Source organism: Mastomys coucha, unplaced genomic scaffold (genome assembly GCF_008632895.1).
Source record: "Mastomys coucha isolate ucsf_1 unplaced genomic scaffold, UCSF_Mcou_1 pScaffold12, whole genome shotgun sequence".
Taxonomy (NCBI): Eukaryota; Metazoa; Chordata; class Mammalia; order Rodentia; family Muridae; genus Mastomys; species Mastomys coucha.
The window spans coordinates 3,295,723-3,319,030 of NW_022196894.1; the positions used below are offsets into that span (position 1 = coordinate 3,295,723).

General features: G+C 40.2%; 1 protein-coding gene and 2 long non-coding RNA genes across 10 annotated transcripts in view; 2 read left to right on the forward strand and 1 right to left on the reverse strand.

The window, feature by feature from the left end:
• Positions 1 to 23,308, forward strand: part of Rbfox1 (RNA binding fox-1 homolog 1) — a 1,556,838-nt gene that overhangs the window by 991,302 nt on the left and 542,228 nt on the right. The gene's annotated exons all lie outside the window — the stretch shown is intronic.
• On the reverse strand, positions 4,299 to 6,697 carry LOC116084787. Its single transcript, XR_004116265.1, has 3 exons — positions 6,524 to 6,697; positions 5,290 to 5,353; positions 4,299 to 4,495 (listed from the first exon to the last, which is right to left on the reverse strand). It is a non-coding gene; the product is annotated as an uncharacterized LOC116084787 (long non-coding RNA).
• On the forward strand, positions 5,713 to 10,611 carry LOC116084791. The gene is made up of 2 exons (XR_004116267.1): positions 5,713 to 6,856; positions 10,329 to 10,611. It is a non-coding gene; the product is annotated as an uncharacterized LOC116084791 (long non-coding RNA).

Consider the following 23,308-nt stretch of genomic DNA (forward strand, 5'->3'; position numbering starts at 1 on the left):
AAGCACTGTCACATAGCATGTGGTTGTGTCCATCCAACCACATTGGAACAATTCAAGTGAAGCTTCCATGAGCTGCTAATTACAGACTTCAGACTGGGCTAGACCTACTTAGATAAAGACTTAGTAAGAAAAGTCCTTGGGCATTATGCCTTTTGCTTCTAAAAGGAACACATAAGACCAGCAAAGTGGTTCAGAGGATAATGGCTTTTGCCTTCATGCCTGATGACCTGAGTTTGATCCTTAGAACTCACAAGAAAGAAATTCAACTCGAAAACATTGTCTTCTGATCTCCACATGTGTGGGTGAACATACATGTGCACATACACACATGCATGCACAAACATAAATTTGCAGACACATACTGAATAAATGTTTAAAGAGAAAACATATCTATACTATCATAGATACTAGATTCCATTACACTGTTGTCTGTGATAGACTTCACTAAATTCAAACTTGAAAACTGAAAACACAAAGCTTGTCTTTAACCCTACAGCTCTTCCCTTCAACCTTCCGCTGTGCATCACCACTAGCCTCTGTACAAATAGAGGAATGGATGGAAATCTTCTGAGGTCATTGATTGTCTTTGGTGAAGAGTTGAAGCTCTGTCTTCCAGGGCCACTTCTTTTAGATATCTTCACAGGATGTAAAGAGAGCCAGGCACGCCAGGATATTTATGAATCATGAGACTTAATAGAGACCAAAGTGGATCCTATTATTGATGTGCTTACTGCTTCATTAAATTCCCCTTAAGGTTTGCAGCATGGATAAGGATCATTTGCAATAATAATTATGCTGTGATCGATTGATTGGATCTGACATTGCACTTGTCACCTTGAAATGCAGAATCCATCTATTTTTGACAGTGTGAACTTTTTTTGCTAATCTTACAGCCCAGCAGATGATAGTTTATTTTTATGGAGAAAGTACAGTTTATAAAGTTTGGAGACTTAACCTTTTGGTGGGAAAAATGAACGATCACTTGTCATTTACTGAATAATGAAAATCATCCAACCGGCAATATTTTTAAGATTAGAAAATATGGTCTAGCCAGGCAGTAGTGGCGCACACCTTTAATCCCGGCACTTGGGAGGCAGAGGCAGGTAGATTTCTGAGTTCAAGGCCAGCCTGTTCTATAGAGTGAGTTCCACTACAGCCAGGGCTACACAGAGAAACCCTGTCTCGAAACACACACACACACACACACATACACACACACACACACAAAGAGAAGAAAAAGAAAAAGAAATAAAAAGAAAAAAGAAAAAGAAAAGAAAAGAAAACATAGCCAAATTTCAAAAACGATTTTTCCAACAAACAAAAAATTGCAGACACTTTCATTGACTGCTACAAGTGTATTGAAAGCATTCAAATTTAAAAAGTCTTCACATGGACCATTGAAGTGTAGTTCTAAGGGGCTCTAGGGATATCTGAGAGCAATTGCTGCTCTTGCAGAGGTCTCACATTCATTTCCTAACACCTATGTTGGATGTCTCACAGTGACCTCTCACACCACTCCAGGACAACCTGGCATGCAACCATATGCATGTGCACATACATACATGGAGGAACTTAAATACACATAAATAAAAATAAATTAATCCATGATAGCATTGAGACTAGCTTTGTCTGTATGACTAGACGCATGTGCACATGCACAGACACAGACATTTGTACACATTTCTTTTTCTGTTCATCTACTTCTCTGTCCTTCTATCTACCTATTTACTCCTTATATTTTCTGTGTGTTGCTCTCTAATTTCATCTATGCCTAAACAAGTAACACAGATGTCTGTCTTTCAAGCATGTGGTACTTCACAAAGTTTGCAAGGTGCTCACCCAAGCCTAGAGTCAATCTTACTCCATGCAAGATTCTGTACATTTCTTTCTTTCATGATTTCTTACTTTTTTTTTTAAGAGGAAAAGAGAAAACAGTGACTTCACTCTCCTGTGTTTGTATCCACTTTGATTTCATGAATACTTCTGTCTTGAGCTTGTGATATGTCCAGTCTCCAGTCAGTTCAGCAACAAATAACCATTTATAGATTTGCTTATTCAGAATTAGGCACTGGACCTGGTATTCAGAATAAATGAGGCAGATGTGGCTCTTTTCTATGTGAGCCTGTATTCCATTAAGGAGGACAAAGTTGTGGTAGGCTCACTCAAGAGAGAAATATAGGATGTATGTGGTTGGTATGAGAAAATTGACAACATACTAAATGAATTGACATATAACAGATTGGTTGTGGTCCCATTTAAATTACACTACAAATAATGATGTCTAGCTATTATTACATGTTTATTGATAGCCAACAGTTACACATAGTATTCTAGTTTTTTTTTGGAGGGGGGGGTTTCAAGACAGGGTTTCTCCGTGTAGCCCTGGCGGTCCTGGAACTCACTCTGTAGACCAGGCTGGCCTCGAACTCAGAAATCCGCACATAGTATTCTAGTTACATTTCCGTGGCCATGGCAAAGACTTTAACTACAAGTGGCTTAGGGATAAAAGAGTTCTTTTTAGCTTACCCTTTCTGATTACCGTCCATCACTACAGGACACCAAGTCAGGAGCATATAACCTATACCCAAGGAACCAAAGAAGTATAACAGGAACTATTAAGGAGGATGCTTGCCAGCTGGCTTACAGCCCAGTTTATACTCAACTAGCATCTTTATATAGTTCAGGACCACCTACCTAGTGTTGCCCAGAGTGAGCCGAGCTCTCCTACATCAATTGACAATCAAGTCAATCACCCACAGACATGTCCACTGGCCAGTGTGATCTAGGCAGTTCCTCAGTAGAGTTTTCCTCATATAAGCTGTGCCAGGTTGATAGTTAATGGTAACCAGAACACATAGTTTACAGGTTAGACCCAGTAACATTATGAGAAAGCAATTATTATTGTGTACATTATGAATGTGATGTTACTAGAATCTACAGAGCTCCTAAAATTGATGGCCTATTGAGTACTACTACTTAAGCCCAGCAAGCCTGTCTTCAGAGTTAGGGTTTTGTAACTAATTCCATGAGCATATAAAAGGATTTATAAATATACTAACATGAATATTAGTATTTACGTATGCATAGGGAAGGAATAACTGCACCTACTATCACCATCAAAACTGTTCACAGCCAATAATATGGCTAACTTTTACTTAACAGTGCTCTTAAATATTCCACTATACATATGTATTAATTTTTAACTTAATTTTATTGTTTATTTCTTCACTTTACATCTTGCTCACTGTCCCTGCCAGTCACTCCCTCCCACAATCCTTCCCCCTTATCTATCTCCCTCCCCTTTTTCTCTGAGCAGGTGGTAGTCCCTTAGGTATCCTCCCACCCTGGCACTTCAAGTTTCTGTGAGGCTAGGTGCTTCCTCTCCCACTGAGGCTAGACAAGACAGCCCAGCTAGAACATATTCCACGTACAGGCCACAAGTTTCGGGATAACCCCTGTTTCAGTTGCTCAGGACCCTCATAAGACCAAGCTGCACATCTGCTACTACATAAGTATTATTTATATAATAATACAAAACAGTAAGAGTAATTACGAGTCACACAAGATGTACTCCAGAAGTACAGTGGTTCCACAACTTTTACAGAAATATAAGTGTGTTAATTGCTTGTCTCATTGAAGCTTGAAAAGGCTTGATGAAAGCAATTTTAAAAGGAAGGATTGATCTTGGGTCACTGTTCTGGGAGATATAATCCATCATGGTGCGAATGGCATAAGGGAAGGAGCTTGATGCAGGTCACCTGTGTCCACAGTCAGATCTCACAGAGAGATGAGAACCGATGCTCAGCTTAGTCTTCTGTTTCAGTCACTGTAAGACTCCAGCACAGGGAATGGTGCTGCTCACCTTGTGGGTGTGTTGTCTCAACACAATTAACACAATTTAGATAACTTTTCACAGACATGCCCAGGGATTTGTTTAGATGGTCATAAATACTTCTATCGCACAATCAAGATTAACCATCCCAAGATCTAAGATGCCAGATATAATTTCAGAAATCCCCTATTCTGTGCCCTAAAGTACCTTTAAGTTTAAACCTAAAGACAGTGTTTGAAATGCTCTTTTTCAGTTCTAAGCCTCACATGGGCAATTGAAACATCCTGCCTGTTCGGTAGGACAATTTTGCAAAGAGTAAAATAATTGTATTCATTACCTGTGAAAGCTATCATAGAATGTATCTGTGTCTTGGAGAAAAAAAAAAAAACATTCAGTAACTGGATTGGCTTTTGAAGAGGATTGTTAGGAGGTTGGATGCAAAGAAAATAGTAATATGAAAATTGAATTCTGGCCATTCTCCAAGAAGAGTTTTATTTAGTTGTAAATGGGGAAAAGGAGGTGCAAGAGATGGCTCAGCAGTTCTGCGTGCTTGCTTCTCTTTCAGAGGACCCAAGTTTCCAACTTTAGTCTCTGACACCCGTTAGGCAGTTCGCAGCTGCCTGTAACTCCATCACTAGGGAGTCTTATGCCCTCTTCTGTCCTCTATGAGTAGAAAAGTACAGGTGGTGAGCTCACACACACACACACACACACACACACACACACACACACGCAAATAAATCTTAAAAACAGGAATAACACCTCAAAAACTCTGCTCTTTATTACTATTACCAGTGAAAGTAAAAATAGGGTTTGATTTCCTTTTGTGTTTTGCACATGTAAAATCTTGATAAACAAGTCAATTCTGAATAAGCACTTACAAATACCAGATCCTACAGACAGGCCTCCATTTACTTGATCTGATAATCATTTTATTTTGTGATGATGCTAAACAAAACCATGTTTCAGATACTGAGTTCTGATCTTTCCCTGGCTATCAATACCTAATCTAATCCTCTTTTGAGTTGTGGCCCCCAGTAACCCCTGAATCATGGTAGTAGACATGGACCCTTCATGCTGTCCTGTTGTTACCAGCAGTTTTGGGTACAGGTATTCAGTAACATATTAAATATTCATAGAATAGGTTTTGCCTTCAATTATATTTGCCCAGATGTAACTGAATGTCAATGTCCTGAATACATTTAGTTTAGGCTAGGCTAACTTGTCAGTTTGGGTAGATGTGTCTTTTTTCTTCATGGTCTCATCTTACAATTAGTTTAGCAGGATATAGCCCCAGTGTCAATTGAGGAGAACCTAATCTTTTTGGAGGCATCCAGCCACATCTATATAAAAAGTGTGGCCAAGATTAAGTAATTAGACCACAGCAGCATTTGTGTATGGGAGATACTGGCTAGTAAAAATTGTTTGATACTCCTAATATTTTGAATTCTACTCACCTCCCATGCCCACCTTCCAACATAATTGATGGCATCATATAAGTTATGTCGTTGATATGTAAACCTGTTTATAGACAAGGAATAACATAGATTGAAAGTCTTCAAAATTAACTTAGAACCTTGCCCTGAATCCCTGCATCAGGAGATGGTGACCATCAAATTTAAATAGATTGCTTTGTACTGAAGTGGAGGAAAACTTACCCTAGTTCTTGAGGAAACATGATGGGACTTAGAAAAACAAATTTACATGTCACAGTCATGGCTTCAGAAGAGTGGTATACTGTGATTGTACAAATAAACATTGCAAAAGTGGGTGGGCATGCTGGGACTCTGTGGCCAAGCTTGGTGCTAAGCTATGGGGACATGAGAAAGACAAATGCTTTTTACATGGTCTATAAATTCATGACCAATGGGAATAAGGCCAATCAGTCCAGGAAGCTGAATCCTCACTTCCTTCAACCACTTGATCGTGTGTGTGTGTGTGTGTGTGTGTGTGTGTGTGTGTGTGTGTGTGTGTGCATGAGTGTGTGTAGGTAAGTATTCCTATGTGTGAGTACAGATTTGGGTGTGCATGAGTGTGCATGAGAAAGTGTACTTTGGTTAACTGTCCATCTTGATTTTTGAGTCTCTCACTTATACCTGGAACTCATTGATCCAGCAAGCCTGGATGGCTAGTGACCTATAAGCAGCCATTCATTTTCACTTCCCCATGCAGAGATTATGAGCCTGTGACACCATGCCAGGTTTTTATGATGTAGGTTCTAGGGGTTGAAAGCATGTTCTCATGTTTGTGTGGCCAGACTTTTCTCTACTTAGCCATCTCTATAGTCCCTGAACACAAAAACAGCCTTTGGAAAATCACACACCCAAGAAGACAGACAGTTATGGCTCCTCAGAGTAAGGAGAAGGAAGAGGGACTTTCTGTGCAGAGTCAGATCCAGTCCTGCACATTGCACATCTCTCGTGGCTGTTTTTCATGGTGTATGTAGGCTTTGGGCAGAGATGCATTGTTTCACAGAGGCCACCACTGACCCATACTTACACTCTTCTCGCTGGGTATGTTCCGACAGCTCCTCTGCCAAATGCTTTGGAATTGAAGCCAAAGTCCCAGGCATGCATATCACATTAGATTAGATGCTCATCCAGTAACTAGTCATATTTTTCTAGGAACTACTGCGATCCACCAGGACTAGGGTACAGGAGTGGCATCCAGCCTAGACTTTGAACTTCTTACCTCTACCCATAGGATTTGAAGATGGAGAATTTGGAGTTCCTTTCTACAAAGCATCCTTCACAACGACAGCCATTAATTCCATGTTGGTCTTGTCTCCATGAGTGACATTTTCTCCAAAACCACCATTCTTTTTAGTCTTTCTAATTCCACAACTCTCTGGTTTTCACGACATGGAAAAAGTTCTAGAATGTTTTGAACTATTTACTCTATTCAGTTCTTTACATCTTCAAACAGTGTTGCTACGGGGCTGCAGCACACTCAGGAGCTGTGAAGCAAAGGTGATTCTCCTTACCCAGGAAGGGTCAGCATAGGTTTCCAGACAGCTTTATTGAGGTACAATGACCATAAGCACCTGAGCTGAAGTGTCTTGCATAGCTTCACAACCTTTAGGACCTTGAACACCTCCACTGTTCCCAATTCATCCTGACCCAGTGACTATCTAGACTCCAAATATTCTTAGACCCTTCCACTACAGGTCTACTGTCTGCCCTAGACTTGAATTTTCCCTTTCTGAAACTTTTTATAAAGGAAATCAGACTCAGTTGTTTTCCACTTGTCTTTTTTGTGGCTAGAAAGTTTTCAACAAAATTGCTTAATAATAATCACTTCATTTTCTATAGTCTTGGACACAGTGTGGCTCTGATAGGATGAGCCTTTCCAGCACAGAAAACATCAAGTTCTCCTCTTTTCATGTCTGTGCATTGTCCTTTAGAAGCTACAGCTGACTTAGAAAATATGGCAAGAAGGTGACAGTGACTAAAGATTGTGGGAGAATGAGGGAGGGATGAGCTGAGGGAAGCTTCACCTTAATCATGCTGATCCCATAAATAAGATGCCCAGATGACCAATTAGAATATGGTAAGGTGCACTTAACCAACATTGTGCTCAGTATAATTTAATCTCTGATGATTCATAATGACCTTGGGTCATTGTGAGCATGGACTCTGAAGTCAGAAGTTTTGGGAGAAGGATGGGCATCCAGCTCTCATTGAAAATACCCACACATATGTACAGCCCTCAATATTGACAGTCACCAATCCCCCTGAAGGTGCCCACACATGTATACATCCTTCTGCATTGACAGCAACCCCATTGATGCTGTCCACACATGCATATGGCCCTCTCCAGTGAGAGTGAAGAGAGTCCTTATATATGTAAGTCTGGTTTTGGCAGTCTTTGAAGCCCTTCACAGTTGAAAAACAAGGTAACATGTGCCTTTTAGATATTAAGATATGCTTTCATTACTCACCATTTATCCAGTAAGCACCGGATGAGTGTTTAGTGTCTTTAATGTAAATTTTTAGGTGTGTGGTATAGGGAGATGGACAAGGTGAGTTCTTCATCTCACCTGTTTGCCTGTATGTGTTAGAAAGTTTGAACACCCTGAAAAATGTTAAATACACTATTTATTATAAGTATGATGGGAGTTTAATTAATAAGATGCAGCAGTATCTGTTGCAGTTATGAATGTGCACATCCTTTGCAGGAGTAGGGACTTTCCTTAGAGGTTGATGAGCCATGTGCACTAGGGCTTAGTGGGTTATATCTAAGAGATCATCGAGTAGAGACTGCTAAAGCAAGTCATGGTACATATTTGTGACAGAGCAGAGTAAGGACACTAGGCTGCACTGCCATTAAATGAACTCTTGGACATATGATGAAGGAGAAAATCATGACAAGAAACAGTTTGAATGACAGGTTTCCATTTGTCATGAGAATGGAAAATTTCTCTCTCTCTCTCTCTCTCTCTCTCTCTGTAATATTTAACACCATTAGAAAGAATGATAAACAGCATTCTGTTTGAGAGTTGTTTTTTTTTTTTAATTATTTTAAATATTTACAGGTGAAGGTATTGAGTTTTGGTTTAGAAAACAAATTTTCCAATGTGTCTATAAAGGACACAGGTAGATTATTTCGATGTTTATCTTGAGATTCTTATATCTGTTTTATGCAAATATCACTTGAACTTTTATTAGGTCCCCCTCCTTTATTTCTTTGTTTATTATTATAAACAAAGAAAAGAGGAGAGAAGACTCACAATTGCCACACACAAACCCCCCAGTTTGCTTCCAGCCAGTGATTTGGTGATTTTTCCCTTGCTTCTCCAAACTCTCTGTAACTCTGAAGGAAGAGGAGCCCCCAGGGAAACCTTGCCTGGAAGGTTTGAGCCAGTGAGGATGGGTACCTTCGGGCTACAAGTAGCTTGGCAGAGGAGAAATTCTGTTTGGTTGAAAACTGGAAAAGAAGAAGATAGGACTCACAGAGCCCAGGAAGCACAAGTCTAGACTAGAGAGACAGGATGCTAAAGTTAATGTCAGCCATGTAGAGATATGACTTCTATTTAAAGGTTCCAGTGATTTTAAGCTTTGAAATGTTTAAGGTAAAAGAAAGAGGAGGATCCCTCACATAACTAACTAACTAATTAATTAAACATTTCAGACCAACATGTCGTCAGTCTAAGTGTCTTCCAACACAGTCATTATGTGACATGATGGGGTAGTGATGCAATCGCTGCCTGCACCCAAGTCACACAAGTGGAGAGCCTTGAGTGCACAGAAACCCACAGACAAACAACAGTAGAAACCAGAGGAGAGTCACTATTGAGTAAACTATCCCTGCTCATCTCATAAGCGATATGGCTTCCCACTCATCTCTTTATTTAAAATCTTGCTCAGATAAAGTGTTAATAATATCATATCTAAAGGCTTGAGAGATGACTCTGAGAGTCGAGTTTGCCATGCACACATGAGGAACTGAGTTCACTTCCTACAAAAGTCAGGTTTGGTGGCACATGTTTATAATCCCAGTACTATCAACATAGAGACAGGTAGATCACTGGTACCCACTGGCCAGCTAGCTACATCTATTTGGTGAACTCCAGAAAAAAAGAAACCATACCTTAGTTACAAAAGGGTAGATAGTACCTAAGTGACAGCATCTGAAGTTGTCCTATAGCCTTTGTATGCAATAGGTAGGTTTATTCATGCATACAGAGAACACCCACCCAAATGTGCTGAGGACATGTGAAAAAGTGCATGAAAGTCATTTGCCTGGGGCAGGAAGTATGAGTGGAGTGAAGACTTGAACACCTTGGCAGAGAGTCTCACCCAGAAGGAGAGCATGGGAATGCATAGTCTTTGCTTTAACTTTAAAATCCAGAACCCTTGGGTACACAGTAGTTAATAAAAGGGATCCATCTCTCTACTGACATCAATGCCATTGCTCTAGTGTTATTTGGGGTATTAATTTAGGACACAAAGGACTTAAACTGTGTGTGCTTGTCATAGGTAAATGAAGTGGAGCCTAGCAGAATAGAACCTAGCATTATTAGTCTCAAAAGTATCCTGATATTTTTGTTCTTTGTGGAAATCAAGTTACACAGAGATGATGTCATAGGAGAAAATCTCATTGAATTATGGCTGTAATGTGTGTATCTGTGCTAGTCCCCAGAGCAGTGACAAGTGGTGAGGTTTGGGTGGTTTTCCCACAGGCATCTATGATACAAAAGTAGTTGTTTCAATTTGAGGTCATAGAAAGACACCAGTATGGGCTGGAGAGATGGCTCAGCTCTCAAAGGCTCACAACCAAAAATATAAGAAAGACACCAGTATATCCATACACTCCCTGGAATTGATAATGTGCAGTATTTTTATGAGAGAGTATAGATTCCTTTTATTTTCTTATTATTTTCACATGGCATGATGCAATGAAAGGAAAAAAAGTTAATAAAATCCAGTGTTCTCTAAAAGCCAAAGAGCCGTGGTTTCCTATTTTGAGACATTTGGCAAATCTCATTTTCCTACAGATGTTGTTGGACATAAATTGATGTTTTCAAGAAGCAAATAGAATATTCTGCAATGCTCAGAATTAAGGAGTTCAACGCGATCAGATGGAGCTTTGTCAGACTGAAGCATCGGAGTTAACTTATACCATACAAGTGAATGTCTAAGTGCTGCCGTCTCCCTAGCTAATCAATGAAGATTAATATTCTATGGGAAACTGATTTTGTAGATGAGGTTCAGCCACACTATTTCCCCTACCAATTTTTTCCTCCTGGTAAATAAATCATCTTTATTATGCTGTATGAATTTACTTGGCTCTTTTAATAGGCTTTGTAAGAATAATGCTTCCTTTGATTGTATTATATTTTTAAACGCATGCAAGTGTGGAATGTGGTTATACTGCTGGGGGTGGGGAGAGTGGGGAGAAATAGAGGACTGGCTGAATATATCAGTTTTATCAGCTCATCCCCTGTGTGTTAAAGCAGATGAGGCAATGCCCATGCATCCAGGGAGTCTCCCCAGCAAATTGCCAAGTGTTTGCTGGGATAAAAATGGTTCCTTCCACTGCCTCATATCAAACTCTTCCTGTGGAAGATTAGATTATTCCAAAAGGGCTTGATCTTTATAAAACTATTTATAAAACTATTCTGGTTGCTATTTTGAATCCTTTTTATCTTCAAGGTGTTGGCTAGTTTATTTGATTTTTCTCTCCCCAAGGAGGGAAATAAACTTTATAATTTCAGCACTATCATCCACACATAGATTGATCTGCTGAATTGAAAAGCTGCTGACTGTGGACTCTGCAGTTACTGCAGGTGGTCTCATTCACAATTAATAGAGTGAATTCTCATGCTGCCTCCTCACAGGTTTAACTCTAGAAGGGCAGCTATGGTTTGACATACACATGGTGAACATCAGTGAGATGCAGTAAGGGATGAAGGAGGGGAGAGAAGACGGGTAGGAAAGAGGAAATGTTGGTAGGATGTAGGACAGGAGAGGTGAAGATAGATAGATAGATAGATAGATAGATAGATAGATAGATAGATAGATAGATAGATAGATAGATAGATGATAGATAGACAGACATAGATGATAGTCAGAGACAGACCATACAGTACATACAGAGAGAGACAGAGACAGAGAAGAGAGGAGAGGAGGAAGAGGAGAGAGTAGGGGGAGTGGAGGAAAGCAAGGGAGAGAAGCATTTCAATAGGAAGACTTTATGCACTAGTGCAAGCCATTAATTATTAATGTCACTGATGAGAAGAAATCAGAACCTCCCTAGCTTTCTACATCTCTGTGTGCCCTATATAATTTACTGTAAACAGAATGATTCTTCAAAGACATATTGTCCATGTAGTTAAAGCTTGACAATTGCCCGTTTAGAAAACTAAAAACTCCACTCTGTTTATAGATGTTTTTAAACCTTGAGTCTAAAAATAAGGTTCTCTTAAGGTTACTTCCTGTCCATAAATTGTGTCTGTTTTAGTGAATACCAGTGTACACACACATACACGGGGCCAGGACTGGGGGGGGAGAGGGGGAGAGATGGAGAGGGAGAAGGTGAGGGAGAGAGAAGAGAGGGAGAGAGAGGGAGAGGGAGGGGAGATAAAGCTTCCAACATCTTGATGAAGAACACCAGGTCTGAACCGTATTGCTGCTAGCAAGAGAAAGTTATCTCATCTATTTTGGGCATCTTTACTTAGTTATGTAGCAGGATCACTTGTGGTGAGAGGTACCAGTGTGACTGAGACATGGTGATACTTAGGCGACTTAACTGGTGTCCTCTAGAAGGAACTGAATGTGCCTCTCTACTGGCATTTACGCCTCCATAAGATGCCTAGAAGTTGCTACTAATCATGTCACATAAACAAGGACTTAGACCCACCTGACTCGATATGTGAAGTTATCCAGAGTTGGACAGGGTGGATGATGAAATATGCCTACTAGTCTGTTAATTCAAAATTCAGCTCTCTATAAACATGCATATTATTTACTTGGGCATCTGAAAGTAAATAATCACCCTGAGCTCTCTTGTAGAACAGCCCTGCGTGCAGACATTCCTGGGTCTGACGTACAGAGAGACCTTAGATGGCAATTTCCATCTTAATCCTGAACAGAGACGCTCTGCAGGCCCTTAGACTTTCTGTATTCTGGTGCTAATTTTACGACACAGCTCAGTGGAGAGAATTGCTGAAAGGTATTACAACAGTGGAGATGCTTATAAAGCAGAGAGTTGAAGCTGCATTTCGTTTTTTGCTGGGCACCTTTCTCCTGTTTACAGTGTTATCCAACACCTCTGACTGGGAGTATATTCAAGGGAATTGTTTTCTGTTGCTGACATTTGATCATGTAAACCTACAAAAGCAACAATTTGAGGATGTATAAGGTGTATGACTTTCATATTGACTACTATACTATAGTTTCAGTGAATGCATGTAGAAGATATATGAACAAGAATATGTAGAGAGCTATCTTGTATGGGTGTGTGTGTGTGTGTGTATGTGTGTGTGTGTGTGTACACATGTGTATGGAGGATATTACATTAGCCTAGCTATTGTTCTTCAGATGTTGTCCACCTTGGATTTTTGAGGCAGGTTCTCTTATTGGCTCTAAACTTGTCAAGTAAGTTAGACTGGTTGGCTACTGAGGCTGAAGGAGTTTTCCATCTGTAGAGTTGAGATTACAAACACACGCCACTGGGCCTGGTTTCCAGTTTGGGGCATCTAGTTCAGGTCTTTATGTTTGCAAGGCAATAACTTTACTTACTGAGTTGTCACTCCAGCCCATAATTTGCTTATTTTAAGCCTATATATCCTCCTTATATAGCTCATCAACTGAATCTTCATTGATTTGCATATTTACTCTCTTATTAAAAAACCTTATGAGCTCCCACTACCATGTTTTGACAAATACTTCATGACCAACTCAACTCATACATATCTATTTATATGGATATTTTTATAAGATGTATTTCTAGGGGCTGGAGAGATAGCTCAGTGTGTAATGAAAACCTGATGACCAGATTTCAGCTCCCCAGGACCCACCTAGATGCCCAGTATACCAGTATATGTCTGTAACCTCAGGGCTAGGGAGAAGAAGAGATAGATAGATCTTTGGTGCTCACCTAACCAAAAAATGGTGAGCTCCAATAACAATGAAAGACTGTCTCAAGGGAATAATTCAGAAAATGGTAGAAGAAGAGACACAATGTCTTCCTCCAGCCTCCATATGCTCTTTCCTGGGTGAATGAAGACACAGATGCATGCAGGCACACAAGTATGCACAAATATAGTCTTTTTGCCAGGGAGGTGTAAGGTCTCAGGGATGATCCTCTAAATCCCTACCCTTGAGAAGGGAGGGCGTGCTTTCTTTATACTTTAATAAAGGCACCTCAGTGGGCCATGCAGTTTGCATGAGTGAGTGCTATTCATTTGAAGAAGCACTCAAGCAATGCTGAAATCTGCACTGGTGCGTGCTTCCAAATGCAAGGGACACGGTGAGCCTAATGAGAAACCACGTGCCACTGATTCCCCTCCTGCAGTCCAATCTTTCTCTTCTGACATTTGAATACTTTCCAGACGCCTTCCTTTCTCTGCACAGTCCTTCCAAAGCTGAACGCAGCGAGCCTTCTGCCTCCTTCTCTTCCTGGCAGGAATGAGCTTCTTCAGCTGCTGCAGCTGTTCCTTCACACTTATCTCCTAACTTGGATTTGGGATATAAATGCACTGTACTGTACACACACACACACACACACACACACAGGGGGAGAGAATTGAGCAGAAAGGAAGCCCTGTTTGTGATGCACATAGGTAGCTGTTGCTTCCTTCCTACTGACACACCCCTAGCTCCTTCTGAGCTGTCTTTAGTCTTGGGTATGGTCACACGTGTGTCTTGCATAGAGTCAGAGCATGCAGAAGTGTTAAATAGCCATGTGAGTTGGTTGAAGTTTGGAGTTGAAGCAAATCAAATATATAATACTGTCTGGGTAAAAGGGTTGATTGGCTTTGAAGCAATCTAGATAAGATGATGATTATTGGTGTTTTATTTTTGTTTGGTTGGTTTGGCTTGGGGTTTCTTGTTTGCTCGTTTTGTTTTTGTTTTTGAGACAGAGTTTCTCTTTGTAGCTCTTGCTGTCCTGGAGCTAGGTCTGTAGACCAGGATTGCCTCTAACTCGGATATCTGCCTGCCTCTGTCTCCTGAGTGCTGGGATTAAAGGCATGCGCCATCACCTCCAGGCCTGGATAAGACTTTAAATAGCTATGTAAAGAATGCTTCTTCAGTGCACCAGTTGAACTGATTGCTTTAAAATAATGTTAGTTAATATTCCTCAAAGAAGGTTTTAAAAGATATACCTTTTATGTTATTTTATGTTTATCAGCATATATTCATAGCATATAATATAATGCAAACCATATAATGGTTTCATTATAACATTTTCATACATATATAGCATATACTCTGATCATATACCTCAATATTCTATCTTTATCCCCTCCCCACAACTCTGGTCCACTTTCTCTTCATAAAGTGCCCTCTTTCTATTCTCCTATCATTTTCCATTTAAACCTAGGTTCTGTATAAAATATTTGCCTTTCTGAGTCTGATTTATTTTGCATAACATGATGATCTCCAGTTGTCCATTCTATGTTTAGTCCCATGACTTTAATGCAAAAAGCAGTTTTGTGTTCTTTTAGGGTTATATTTGTTTTGTTTTTCTTCTTTTCTGTTTCTGTTTCTCTTTGTTTGTTAAGACAGAGACTTACAATGTAGCTCAGGCTAGCCTTGGATTTACAATCCTCTTTTCTCAGCCTCTGGAGTTATTAGGGTGACATATTCCCATAATTCCCTGTGGTGTTTTTTTTTTTCATTATTGTTCATGAAAAAGGTCCAGGTGAGGGATGAACATCCTGACCATGGTGACCTTCACAGTGACCTTTGATCATTTCATAGAGGAATGCTTGCTGATTTCCAGGATCATTTATGGGTGTTTGCTACTCAGCAAAGAAAATTATGCACAAAGCCCTTACCTTTGTGATCCTCACATTCTTATGGAAAATAAAAGCTTATATTTTATTGCTAGTATAGTGGTACAGGCTTATAATCCAGCAGATGAGAGTTGTCTGCCAGCAGACCAGGAGTTCCAGGCCAAGTCTTGTGAACCAAGAGTCTGAGGTCAGAATCTTTGCTGAGTTACTTTGATAGGTGCTGCTGGAGTTAACGGGTATTCAGGAGTGAAAACTAGGCTAGTACACACCCCTAAGATCTCTTTTGTGACTACTACAAGGCTTAGAAGTGCTGCTGTCATGTTTCTTGTATGGTCCTTTCTAGAATGCTTGCTGAAGGCAAGGTCCCTGGTTTCCCCCAGGCTACGCAGTTAAGAGAAAATGAGACCTGGTTGTTGCAGTATATGATCTTGCCAATGAAATTCCATTGTTCATGCTTTATCCTGCCCATTAACTAAGTTAATTAATTAGTTAATCCTTTTTTTAAAAAAAAAAGTACAGGGACTTAACATAAGAACAGAAATCACAGAGAACATGGCAGGGACTGCACAGTACATTCCTTTAATGGCTTTCCTGAGGGGTGGAATCTGCCTCAGTGGTTAAAACTAGGAAGTTTGAAGACTGGCATTCAGATCCCTAAGAACCCACATAAATCCAAAGGCTGCATGGCACCTTGAGCATACCAGGTCTCAGATGGTCCTAGAGTAAGTAGGTCATCTACCTTCATTATAGTGGCAAGGTTAGTGCAGAGACCACCTCAGAGAGTAAAGTGAAGTGATTGGGAAGAATCCCAGATTAGCCTTGAACCTCCATATGCATGCATGCAAACCTGCACTCACATATAGTATGCATGCATATATAATATAATATCACCCATACAGAGACATAAAGATACACAGGTATAGTAGACACACACACACACACACACACACACACACACACACACACACACACAGGGGCAGGGTGGAGTCCAGTGCCTATCCTGAGAATTATCGAGCAAGTGTTGAGTCCCAGTAACTGAGACAAATATTTCATGTGCATCTCCCCACTCAATCTCCATAACACCGTGCTCACAGTAGTATGGTATATGTCCATTTCACAGATGAAGAAACAGAGGCATAGGCAGCCATATTCTCCGGAATTCATTGTGCAATGCACTATTCTCCAGTTCTTCTCTCTCTACTCATTATGTTTTAGATCATGATTCCCACCTTCTCAAATACCAAGAGGACATCTATGTATACAGGCCAACACTCACCATCATCACTGATAGATGTCTCAGAGGGAAGGTTGAGATCTCATTCTCTCGAAAGGGACATGAGCCACAAGAGTTTTCCTGAGTGCTTCTGTTACAAATGTATTCTAGTTCACGGTCAGGGTTCCCAGTGGGGTTGGCAGGCTCATAGTCACAGGCACCAGCATCTCTCCTTTTCCAAATTTCCCCTCTCAAACCAATTTATTGCAATGAATAAACTTTATTCCGATTTATTGGACTGAATCCTCACTTCACAAGCAAATAAACAGGCAATAAATAGTCGATCTCTGGGCTTGTTGCTGCTCCAGCTTACTGTACATTTCCATTCAACAAATCTATTAAAGCTTAAAACTGAATGTTTTGGAAAAAAAGAATAAAACCCCCAGCACTGGTCAAGGACCGCAGAGTTGGAAAATGTGGTTCACATTGACATGATGAGATTCCAGCAGGGCTTCCATTAGAGGGGTCATTAGGCAGCTCCCTACTCACTGTTAGGGTGACAGAAGAAAAAAAGGACTCTGGGAATGCCTACCATGAGTTTGACTGATGATCACTGATAACCCTCTCCATGCCAGACTTGCCAATAGGCATATATATGGTGACACATGGGACAAAGACCATCTCCTCAAGGTGCCTGCTTAGTCTAATGGGAGCTGCCAGTGGTGATTTAAACAATGCATGCTGTGGGGTAGACAAAGGAAGCTTGGCCTTCTCTGAGAGAACTTCTGAGGGAAGACTTTCTGGAAGAGTTGTCTAAGCTGATGTCTATCAACCAAGGAAGAATTTGACAAATATGGGTAAGGGGGGAGGGACACTTTACCAAGCACAAAGTTAAAGAGCAACTAAAATCATGATGTGTCCATAGAACTCTGCAAGTCCAGTGCCACTGATAGAGTCTGAAGTGAGCAGAGGTAGGTGAGGCAGAGGTGATGAGAAAAAAATCAGGGTGGGTATAAAATGTTCAGGGACCTACAAGCCATGTTAATAGTTTAAATTTTGTAGCAAGTGTACGGTCATGTTTTGTTTTTTCTATATTTTAATTAATATATATTACTGTTACTTTTTTGTTGTTGTTGTCGATGATGATGATGATGATGATGATGTTTGAGATAGGTTTCTCTGTGTATCCTTGGTTGTCCTGGAACACACTCTGTAGACCAGGGTGACCTGAGACTCAGAGGTCTTCTTGCATCTGCCTCTCAAGTGCTGGGAACAAAGGTGTGCACCACTAGGCCTGCATACACTTACTTATTTGCAGGGTATGTTAACATTCCAACCCAACAGAAAAAATGTGTTCATGTCAATCAGCAGCCTCATTCATGATTTTTTTAAAAAATAAAATATTCTAGGAATACATTAAAATTAATCATAATGTATTAATAACCTGAGGAGACAACATTGAATGATGATTCCCTTGCATACTTTAATGTCTAGAATTCTTAAGATACTAATAAAATAGAAATTGTGTATCATTTATTTATCAGTGCAGTATAATGTTGAGGGGACTATGGCAGGCCAAGAGTCTGAAGGGGATAGTTTTTAACAAGGCATAATCTTGGTCTGAAATCAGTTGAGCTGGCACATTGGAACTCATGGATTTGGTAGCTGATGTATTGATATTTAATGACAAATTACAACTCATGATTACAAGTTTATGAACTATACTACATTATAGTAGATGATATAAAGGGGCCACTGATGTTTTCCCATGGGATGAGAGATGATGATTATTACCAACTTATGTCTTAAAAATGTCACACACACAGAAGTTTCAGGGGACAAGAAAGGGACAAGAGCAGAAGGATGGATATGTTTAGCCACATCCCCATTACTCTATCCAGGTTCTAGCGTATGGTCTTCTGACTTTCTGTCTATTTATCTTACTCCAGGGATTGCTCTATCAAAGGTTAGACACTTTAGAAATATTACACATATGTTCCCATGATCCTCCAATGTGGCTATGCTGTTTTTTTTTTATTTTATTCTGTTTATTCTGTTTGTAATTTAATGATTTGAGTATGTGCGTGTGAGAGAGAGATAGAGAGAGAGATGGAGAGGCAGGGAGAGACAAAGAGACAGTCAGAGAGAGACAGAGAGAGAGACAGAGACAGACAGAGAGAGAGAGAGAGAGAGAGAGAGAGAGAGAGAGAGAGAGAATGTGTATATATGGGGAAGGGTGGTAAGTAATGGTGTACGTACGGAGACCAGAGGAAATAGTCATAGAGACCATTTTTTCCTTTAACTACATGTGTTTTGAGGATCAAATTCAGGTCATCAGGCTATGTGCTACGTATCTTTAACAGCTGAGATATCACACTGGCCCCAAAGCCTATAATAGTTTATATTTTTATTAAATATGAGCATAATTTTTAGTAGACATCTAAGTAAAACATATATTTGGGATAAAGATCACTCAGATGTTAAGATCCCTTGATGTTCTTGCAGAGGATATGGGTTCAGTTTCCAGTATTCACATGACAGGCCACATTCCAGAGGTTGATGCCACAGACCAGGTTTCAGCAGGGTCCCCTTGTTTCGCAGGGTGATGAAAACTCTGGCCTGGTGAGCAAGGAATTTGGAGGGTGATAAACAGAGTAAACACAAAGAAGTGTTTTATCTGAATGTATTTCTTAAAAATGGCATGAAGCTTTTACAGTCATTGCAAAAGAGAAATGAAAAATCTGGCAGCTCAGTAGTTGAGGTACATCTGAAGCCATCTAAAATACACTGGGTCTAAAACTGCAGCCATCTCCTCTGGACTGGTGTAGCACCCTGGGCTCCGAGCATGCTCGGGCCACATGCGGCTTGGTCGGAGTCCGGGTTGAGGGGGGTTGCAGGTACGCCAGCCAGAAGGGTAGAGGCCCGAGTCTAGAATCTAGAATCTAGAATCTAGAATGCCAACTGCTGTACACTGTCTCACACACACACTTGGCTCAATTCTTAGTAAATCCTCCGCCCATCCTTAGTAAAACACCCACTATGTTAATCTTCTGGGCTAGTGAAGACTGTCTCTTTCTAATTCCTAGGAGTGGTTCAGCTGCAGTACCTGACTGAGAGTGAGGATTCTACTTGACTTTGCCCTGTGATAAGTCTCCCATTCTGTAAGCTTCAATGCCCTACCCACAATGCCGGAGGCAATTAGTCTGGATGGGTAACATTCTTTACAAAATTCTAATCCAGGGTTTGGTTAAGATGTTGGAACATTGGTAAAGGTCAGAGAGCAATGTCCAATTTTGTCTAGCTATTAATAAATCATATCTTGGTGGGCAACTAGCACACAAGTTCGCTAGGACATATCTGGGCTACCTCTGAGTTAGGGGATGCCACGACTGACTGAATACCCAGGAGGCACAAACTTCCTTTGAAGTCATAAAGCTTCTTGTCTGCGATCAGGCTTTTACCCCTGATATTGCAGATGTAACCGGAGTAGACAAGTGGGCATGGCAGGTTGATGCTCTTCTCTGACCTCTGTGGGCACCAGGCATGTTCATGAAACACATACATACAAACAGTTAAAACATCCATGCCCATAATTTTTAATTTTTTTAGTTAAAAAGATAGGAGTTGTTGATGTCTGTAATTTGAATATCAAATACAGAAATCTGTAAGACAGATATTTGAATATAGATATTGTACTGTAGTACTATCATTTGTACTATGTCCTAGACACTACTTCTTTAGTTCCTGTAGTATATGCTTCCTTTCCTTGCTCCCTCTCCAAGGTCTTCTTTCCTTTTCTGTGTTTCTCTTTTGTAACAGTAATTTGAAAGGTTCCATGTATGAGTGTGGTATGTGTAGGTTCTCATGTAGCTACAGAAGCATGGGATATCAGATTTCTTCTTTTATTACTGCCCACCTACATTTTGAGGTCTGTCACTTGAACTTGACTTCACCAAATGGCTAGGCTACTCACTAATGCAACCCAGGTATTTGCAAATCCCTTTTGACTCCCCTAGCACTTCACTAGGTTAGCAGACCCACATCTCTGTATCTATCTTTATATGGTCACTAGAGATCTGAAGTCATGCCCTCAAGTTTTCACAGCCATTTTACATATATATATACATATATATATATGTATGTATATATATGGACATTTTAATACCATCTCCAACAAGGTTATTTATTTTGGTCAACATCCTGCCCATCTCATTTCAAAATATTAATATAAAAATATACCCTTGCATAAAACAGAGAAACAATCAAATTAGCCCCCAAATGCAAACAAGGAATTGGGTTCTAGCACACAAATGACAATGTAGAAGCTTTGCTTCAGGTAGACAGGGCAGCCAGCATAGAAACAGCACATACCCCATTTTTTACAGTGTGCTGATTCATAAATTACTAAAGTGTATTCCTGAGAAATAAATATTTCACCAGCCAGTGACAGACTTATGAGCTAATTAAAATGTGAGCCCATGAAGAAATGGAACCATTAGCTCAATTCAGGGGACTGGGAAACTTGGAGCCCTACTCCTCATTGACTCTGGGTTAGATGGTTACATATGAAAGGGAGGGGCAGCTTATCTAAAGCCAACTGTGGTTTGGATAAAGAGAAATGAATATGTTGAATATGCAGTATTTTAAAAAGACCAAAGACGGTAATTGCTCATGGGAGGAGAAATGTTACTATATAGGGTGATTCTAGGTTTATACTCTGTGGGAGGGGTGGCAGCAACATAACTGAGTTCAATTACTAGCTCTGTCACTTGTCTGAGGCAGGCCTTTGGGTGAACTGCTTAGACAGTCTGAAGGTTGATGCTGTTTTCTATGCAGGGGGTATAGAGATGCCTCCTTCCTGAAATGGGACCGAGTTTAAAGTGAAGTCATGCTTACAGGTCATTACCAAGGTCCAAGCAAATTAATGCTCAGCAAATGTTAAATACCAATCTCTGTCCAAAATCAGCTGGTTAAATCACAAAAGTCCTGCATAAGTATTTGGTTTTCTGTTCAAAATTTAGCATCCAGTAGGTTGTTTACTGGATGTTGAGCAGCTCTGTTTTGTTCCCACCAACCATGTGGAGAACACACAATTTGAACACATCTTATAGGTCCATACTCATAAACATTCTAATGACCTCTATGTACATCCCTTCTTCACACTCACTAAGTTATTAGGAGAGGAGTTTCTAACTTAAGGGGGGAAACTGAGGCACAGCATTGCTGGAATTTGCCATTAGTCACTCTTTTAAGAAACTTTTTGTATTACCATTACCAGTCTTAAAGGGTCATGAGAAAAGATCTTTTCTTTTGATTTTTATTTGAGCGAGAGAGAGGTGTTCCAATTCTTAGAACACCTTGCTATACCCTCTTTGGTCTAGACAACATTGGCCTAGGGGGATTAGTTCATGTAGTCCTAAATTGTGGTCTTTCTCCTATACTTCTAGGTCTATCTACAATATCACAGAAAGGAGATCTCAATGAGCCGACACAGATGGCTTCTAAAAGCATAAAAGTATTGCTCAGCATCTTCTGTGGTTTCCTTTATTCATTGCGTTGTCAGCAATGTGTCGTATTATCCAGAGAACACATCATGCTGTATTCCTGCAGAGGCAAAAGAGGAGATAGTTTTGAAAATAACCACAATAGAAACAATAGTATTAAGAGTAGCTAGCTCATCCAATGTGTTTGCTAGGCCTGGAAGTTAGGTGTATTTACAGGCAATAACTGATCTGACACTAACTGCATGGTCTGTGGTCGTGTACAACTATCACCCCTAGTTTACACTTGCTACTTTACAAAGAAGGGAGAAATTACATATCTTGTTAGATTAAGGAATAAAATGAACAGGTTCTGATGACAGAGACTTATCTTCTTATTGGTTTCTGGGGTCATAAAATACTGTGTATGTCTGTAGATGTGTGTCCTCTGTGAGTCTGTTTGTGTGGGTTTGTGTGTTAAGATCAGTGCACCTCTGTGCTTTGCATTGGTCTTTCCATGTGTCTGTGGGCATCTAGGGGGTAGGTAATGTGTTTCTGTGTGTGACCTTGTGCCTCTATGTCTCTGTGCATGTCTTTGTACATCTGTGTGTCTCCATGTCCTTATACCTGTGTGTGTGTACATGTGTGTCTGTATGTTGTCTGTCTGTGTCTGTGTGGCTGTATGTGTCTCTGTGTGTCATGTCTGCATATGTGTGTGTTGCTGCTGAGTTTATTGGCTGTGCACTACATTATGGATAAGTTGGGGATCAATTGAGGAATGAGTGAAATGACAATTTATGATGAGGTCATGGTTTGTATATCTAAGAGATGAATGAGGTTGTACATGCATGTGTGTGTGTGTGTGTGTGTGTATACAAGCATACAGCCTGCTTCTCTCATGTGCATGCATGTTCATATTTGTGTGTGACAGGGTGTACAGATGTGCATATGGAAGTCAGAGGAGAGCCTTGGTGCAATCCTTTTTGGGTGCCTCCCATTTCTTATTTAAGAAAGTGTCTCTCATTGCTATAGGTAAGTTGGTCTATATAGCTGGGCAGTGGTGGCACATGCCTTTAATCCCAGCACTTAGGAGGCAGAGGCAGGCTGATTTCTGAGTTCGAGACCAGCACAGTCTACAGAGTGAGTTGCAGGACAGCCAGGGCTAAACAGAGAAACCCTATCTTGAAAAGCAAAAAAAAAAAAAAAAAAAAAAAAAAAAAAAAAAAAAAAAAAAAAAAAAAAAAAAAAACGTTGGTCTGCATAGGTAGTAAATCCCAGGAAGCTAGTAGGTAGTCTCTGTAGTCTCTCTGCCATCTGTCTCA